General features: G+C 38.7%; 1 protein-coding gene across 2 annotated transcripts in view; it reads right to left on the reverse strand.

Annotated features, from left to right (window-relative positions):
* Positions 1-7,391, reverse strand: part of LOC140245383 (uncharacterized) — a 50,459-nt gene extending 43,068 nt beyond the window's left edge. For both annotated transcript variants that reach the window (XM_072324958.1, XM_072324959.1), the window contains exon 1: positions 7,374-7,391. The gene's annotated coding sequence lies outside the window, so the exon portion shown is untranslated. The remainder of the gene's footprint in view (positions 1-7,373) is intronic.

A 7,391-nucleotide genomic window follows, 5' to 3' on the forward strand; every position in this document is an offset into this window, starting at 1 on the left:
AAAAGGCAGACATACCTAAGTTACAGGATTCAATAAATCTGGCTTGCAGTAAAGAAAGCTACAAGTGAAAAAAGCACTGAGAGCCAATTACAAACCCCCTTTTTTTAACAAAGACTGGCACACAAATAGACTGAGAAACCACTCAATAAGATTACTATAATTCCAACAAGATTTCTGTTTTTCATTTCTTTATTTTTTTATTTTTTTATTTTTTTATTTTATTTTATTTTTTTTGCTTTAAAGCAGAAATTTATAGAGAATCTAGAAATATGACAAGTTTGATATCTATGGAAAGCTACGAAGCTACTTAACATAACTGGATATCTTTTAAACGATGTAACTTTACCCCTAAACTGTTTTTGAGATTGAAAAAACACCCGATTTCCATGACCACGTAGCTCCGTTCGCTACAAGAAACATCGGATTTGAGCGACGTCACCTAATGTGTATGAGCTGATTTGCCGTACGGCTATATGAGACCCGCTCTGGCAAAACCCGGAACTTCTCGGCAAATGTGATTTCGCGCTACAGCCCGAAAAAGGTCAAAAAATGACCTACCTCAGGGACCAAATTGACATTTTGGTATCAAGTTGTAGGGGAAATTTTCTAGTTTCCGATTGATATCAACATTTCGAAATACAACCTACAAAATGTAGAATTTTGAAGAGAAAAGTGGGAAGTCAATCTCAAATGTTGGCCAAAATCTTACGTCTAAAAACCAAATCGCCTTCGCTTACGGCGAAAATGACTGTTCTTTTGGCGATCGTGTCTTATATAGATATTCTGCGTTGAACCCTGACACATTTGGTACCTACAGAAAGCTCTGCCTCTGCTTATTCCAAATATGGTCATGGCATGATGTCATGCTACACACTTTCATCCATAAATTCGTCTGAAACATGCGTAAATTTATCTCCCAGACGTCTCCCAGACGCGTAAACAGCCTTGTTGCTTACCAAGACACGTGATCGAAATACGTGTTCACGATTGGTCAACTGCGCCGAGGACCTCCTTGTTTACAAGCAACCTACGTGTTATACTATGGGGATCGCTGCGTGCAGCGGTGCATGCTTGCATGCAACACGTGTATCGTGACTGCTGCTCAGCACGGAAATGTTGCAGTTTCCCGCTTTTTTAGACTGTTTTTTAGCAAGTTGAGGTAGAAATTGGAATATAAACCAACACACAAGAGAAAAAGAAGGTCACATTTATCTAAGAAACCTTCATCATGCCATTTCGAAGAAGAATCAAGCTGAAATCACGGCATCAAGGAATACCTCTTCAGTGCCGATTCTGCTGGTACTGTCGTGCGTACACCTGATCACAGCAATCGCGAATCTTGAGCTGATTACGGTAGGTTTTGTGCTTTTCAAACATCGTATTTCCGTAAATTTATGGATGTAAAAATGATTTAAATTTATGAGTATGTAAGATTACCTCAGCTATACGCAATTCCCCCATAATGATCGATTTGTTGTGTCAATAATAACAGCAAATTGTGGCTGTACGAAGGAACAGCTGATCACGGCGATCACAGGTGAATCTTGAGCTGACGATAGGTTTTGTGCTTTTAAAACTTTGTTTTTCCGTAAATTTATGGGTGTAAAATATGATTCCAATGAACACAAACAAACAAACAATTTCACGACGTGAATATATAGTTTTGGCGGACGATTTATTCTAGATTGACAACAAATTACACACCAATTTCCTGAAAAGTGCACACAGTTTGCCTATAGATACGTAAATCCCACTGGGTTGCATACACACGTGGTGACGTCACAGATTTGGCACTTTTCGTAGCCGCATCGAACTTTTTGCAGTGCTCAAATTTGGTAAAAATAAAGATTCTTATATTCAAAGCAGAGACAACTTTATTGCATGATTTATGTCAGAAATTAATCAAAATAACATTAAATGATGGAAAACAGTCAATTTATATGATATTATTTCCTATAAATTTCTTCTTTAAGAGTTAAATTCTATCTCTAGGTACAAGTACATAGATTACAGCATTACAGTTTATGTCTTAAATCACTAACACTGCAAATTTCTTTAAACTTATAGCTGACAGGCTACCTGGTTGTATTCTAGTTTTATATGGCCAAAAGTTTCTGGCACTGTGATGTGCTGCTAAAGCTTCATTTTCCACAATGAAGTATTGATTATTTGCCACATCATAAATTACATTAATATTGCTTTCAAATATTAATTAATAAGAACAAAGATTAAGCCATTCTGCGTTAACCTCATCGAGCTCTAATGGAAAGGGTAACTCAGTATAATTGCAATGCATGCGCACATAACATGCACGTGTAATATACTTGTACTGGCATGGATCAAGGAAGAATCCAATCAATGACTGCTTCCACTGCTAGGGGTCCTAGTCCATGAAGAATGACATAATTAATCAAATAAGATTTTGCCTAGATAATTAGTCCCTTGTACACTGCTCTGTCCTAATTACAGTGCAGGATGGTTGCATTTATCAATGCCTACACAGTTTACTGTACTTTGCTAGTTGGTGATATAATGTTTTGATTTGCATTAAAGCTTTAGCCTCCTGAAATCAATCCTGCTATCAATTCTGAATTTTGTTCTGTGAACAATACCTGCACTTCATCTGGATATATCTGACACTTAAACCCCATTTACACATGGGCCGGCTTTATCGAGTCGGCCTCACGCAGGCGTCAAGCCGCCTCCAAAAAATTTCGAAAGTGTGTTTACACATAGCAGATTGGTCAGCTGGACGCCGCCTTGAAGTCGGCTTGACTACCCCCCGTTTCCATATACGGCGGCTTGGCCCGTCTGCGTGGTGAGACTTATGAGTCTGTATACGAAGTAAAACAATACAAACCTTACAAGTACAGTTACACAAACGCAACAAAACAACAACAACAAAAACAAAAAGGATACAAAACGACTGAAAAAGCAGAAAACTCATCGACGCAGTACGGCAGAACTCCAGTGAAGCAAAATTAATCACAAAACAAAAGCACCTATTTGATTATTTCTAATAACGACAGGTTGGTAATTCAAAGTGCAGATCTCCGACACGCGCGAGGTCAACAAAGTCACGAATGATGACATATCCGCACTCACAGTATTGCACAAGCCCACATGACTCTCGACTCTCGAGAACCGGCGTCAGTCCACTTGTGTGTTTACACTTACGTTCGAGGCGGCGTGAGGCCGGCCTCACGCCGGCGTCAGTCGTATGTGTAAATGGGGTCTTAGAGGAGAAGAAAAATGCTGTTAAATGATAACAGAACTTCTTCAGGTATTTTCTAGTGCCTACCATGCACAGCTGTACAATGTACAACTGTACAACAGCAGTACTCTACATTTGTAATACCTACAGGTTGTATTCTGTTCCAATTAAAGTGAGACCACATGTTGTCTCTTCACACTTGAATATTCAAAACCAGCTATTTCAAAGTACAATATAGGAGAGATTGATGTACTGTGTTTTTGTTTTAACTGAACGAAACGAGGTCATGACACAAAAACATACGGAACTTCAGCACATCCATCATTTCCCGAGTACTGTACATTCAATATCCCTCATTTTTCAAATATCACAGTACAGTACCAGTACTACAGACTGAAAAATGACACTATGCTTGATTTGATGCTGGTTTAGCACACACACAGAACACTTCAATTTCTCCCTTAAAAGCTGTCCTTATAAACCACGCTTTGAAGCACCAGCATAGTTGTGGTAATGGACACCTACAATGTATTACAATAACTTTGTTATCCAATGCATATGTAATGTAGTAGCTTACTGCTTTTTCAGGAAAACAATCTGCCAGAACATGCAAGCTTCATATTAATCTTTTGACTGCAGGATGTGCGGTTTAATTCATACTTCTTTAAAACTATCATTTCAGAAACACATGTATCAGAACTTTTGATGTCAAGTGCACACTATCATATACTTACTGATCATCTCGCAAATATACAACATTTGATTTCAAAAGAATACTGGTAAACCATTTCTGTAATACGTAAATATTTCTTTTCCTACAGCCTAGAAACAAACCATTTTAGTCACCTGCACCCTCTAAAGTTTCACAGGCAGAAATCTGACTTAGCATTTATCAGCTGTTGCCACATAGGGCAAGCTTTGTGGTTGTTGTTATGCACAGATTTGCATAGAATTCATAAGTTGTTACTATTAAAAGTAGGGCAAGCTTTGTGGCTGTTGAGGTAATCCTTTGAAAACACAGCATGCACAGAATTTGAATAGACTGTAAAAATGGTAATGTAATCTAAACTCTGCATTTTCCTTGGCATCTTTTTTTTTTTTTTTTCTAAAATCTATTAAGGTGTACAACTTGTATGCTTGGACAGTCAAATATTTTGACACTGAATGATGCTCAATGAGGCAAGTTCATTGCAACCTCACTGATGCACAGACACTATAAATCTACAGTTAATCTCTCACACAATGTAAAAGTACATCATTGGGATGGAGAAAGGAAATAAAAAAGTGCTTACAAGAAAAAGGTTTACAGAATTTCTTTTTTCTATTTACATTGCTTTGTTGTCTTCCTGTCACCTGATATACAGTAGATGTTTGGATATTTCCTGTCCTACGTGTACACGTATCAAATGACAAACAAGGACTTAAAGGACAAGTTCACCTCAATACATGTGTGGATTGAGTGAATGCAGCAATATCGCAACACAGTAGGAAATTTGTTCATACAGTCTATTTAAAAATATGCATGACAGAGACATTGTACAATGTATATCTCTAAACTCCCTTTCATTATGGCACTCTATTTCTCACATCAGCTCAATATTATTGTCCCAAATCCTTCTGGATAATAAAGATCATCTTTACCTGTCAGCCACCACTCATAGGCATAAGGGCAAAGTGAAATCATAGAAAACACTGGAATCATATCTAACACAGAATATCCTTGTTTTTAAATAATTATACTTGCCTTCCAGGTTTCGTACTAGAATACAATGTACATGTATGTATAACAAACCGGGTACCTGTAATGGTCTACATTTGGTCACAACACTCCTTCCTGCTGAGATGAATTCCACACCATCTTGCCCATGTGATTGAATTCTATGTTGCCACACATCTGGCTGGTAAGAATTACAAAACTTCATGTGATTTACAATGTACGTTTAAATCTTCTGAGAGCAACAACATAAAATTTGTTCAACATTGTATGACACAATGGTCAGTAAATTGTCATCTACAGCGGTATGATGTCACACTCCTCTCGCGATAGACGAAAATCGTGCGAAAGAGCACGATGACTCTCGGGAAATCCGCGCTCAGTTCACCTGTTCTCAGATTTCTTTCGAGAGAATATTTATATTCTACATGTAATTACATGAAAGCTTATGATCTTGATATGTCACAACAGCAGCGCTGACATACAAACTACAGCCTCTGGTACCTACTTTATTTGCCCGCTTTCACTGTTCCGCAATTTGCAAACCTGTAGTTCCACACATGCATTACACGTATTGCTGTACGCGATCACATCTCGGTGCTTGGTCTGGTGCATTTACCTATAAAGTACTGTATACGCTATATATTTCGCGTGGGTTTTATTTTCGCGAATTTCGCGAGTCGGGAGCTATTCGTGAAATTAACAACACGCGAAAATATTACCTTCCAAAATGAATCCCTTGCCTTGATGATACGAACATTTCAGTACTAGTATACCATGTCACGGCTTACCGAACAGACCATACTGGCTAAGCTTGTTTACGTACATATAGCACGTCCACATCTACATTGTAACTACTAACTAGTATACACAGCCCAGTCGCTGTAAGTAACATTCGCACAGCACAGCGTATTAACAGCATCTGGGGTGGTCGGGCTAGTCCACGTCTACTTACGAATACTGTAGAGCCAATCCATTATCGCAACCCCTCGTACCACTCGTCAGAAATCTAGCGCGATGGACTTAACTACTTAACCAATGTTGAATTCTAACTTACTAGTTCGCAGAGTTTGGTAAGTTTCTTTCATGCAGTGTATATATAGTATCATTCTTATTTGCTAGTAAGTTGAAAATTCACACTTTCTCTGCCACTTCATATTTTCTCTGGTCCCCCAATCGCGAATTTAACCACTCGCAAAAATGTGTGACAGCGGCAATTCGCGAAAATTTATGTACGCGAAAATTATAGCATATACTGTACAGTAGTCTTACCATGCATCATGTTTTTTTAAATCCACATAATTCATCCCAGGATACTTATTCGGCATCTAGTCAAAGACAAAATAAATATTACGAGTAAAAAAACAAGTCACAAATTCCGCATTTTTTTTAATATGCACCCAAGGCACAAGTTCCCCACCTGCACACACCACGAGACATGACGCCCAAAATCGAAATGTTTTTTAGCAGCGGGTCAACGTACAGACGTGACGCCTTGACGTACGCTTGCGCTCGGCGTCACAACCTTCTTGTTCACCCAATCGAAAACTCCCTATTGTTAAAAATGAAGGTGCTATGCAGCCAAGTTGTTCAAACAATGACGTGAAACATGCTCAGGCTACTGACCATTTTGACCTCTAGATCTCTACTAAGTAATAATAAGATTCAAGCTTATAATACGGCTCTGTATATCATAACAGTTCAACTAAACTCAGAATAGTCAAATTTCTGCAGTATAAATATTAGACCTAGACCTATATAATTGCATGAAGAAAAAAAAAAACGAAATGGAGAACCTCTAACAAAAGTTAGTCACTCGTTACTTGTATGGCATGCATGCATACACGTGTGTACCAACTATAATCAGGTCTAGAGCTTTTCTATTACTTAAAGTTTGTGTGCAGTGTGTGCGTTGCTTCCAGCAGCACGGCGGCAGGAAACTCGTTTCTGAGAGGGGCAACTACACTCCAAGCTTCTTTGAACTGCTGTAGACTTCCTGAGTTCTAATTTTTCATTGAAAGACTTCGCAGAAAAATTGTTCATTTCGTCTGGCATTCCACAATATTCATGAACTGTTTCTAGTATTTGTAGCAATCATTGCTAGTAGTCACTATAAAGTGCTAGGAGGCTACTAACTGGGCCTTCTGCTACAACTGTATCTTGCCCCAGCTTCAGGTAGCCATAGACCACCACCAACCCAGGCCAGCACGACCCAGAGCAGGGAGATGTACATGTGTCTCTCACCACGAACGACTCCCTGGCCTGGATCACCGACACTGGAAAAATGTTGTGATTGGCAGGAACAACACCACTGTCCCTAGTACTAGGGTCTTGCTGTATGAATACCGAAGGTCATTGACATGTCACAAAACCCAAGTTAATGTACAATGTGTCTACAATAAAAAGCTAAAAGTAAAACTGACTTAGAGTCTAGTAACAGAATACCTTTCACGAAAGATGCAT

The sequence above is a fragment of the Diadema setosum genome, chromosome 22 (assembly GCF_964275005.1).
Source record: "Diadema setosum chromosome 22, eeDiaSeto1, whole genome shotgun sequence".
NCBI classification, from domain to species: domain Eukaryota; kingdom Metazoa; phylum Echinodermata; class Echinoidea; order Diadematoida; family Diadematidae; genus Diadema; species Diadema setosum.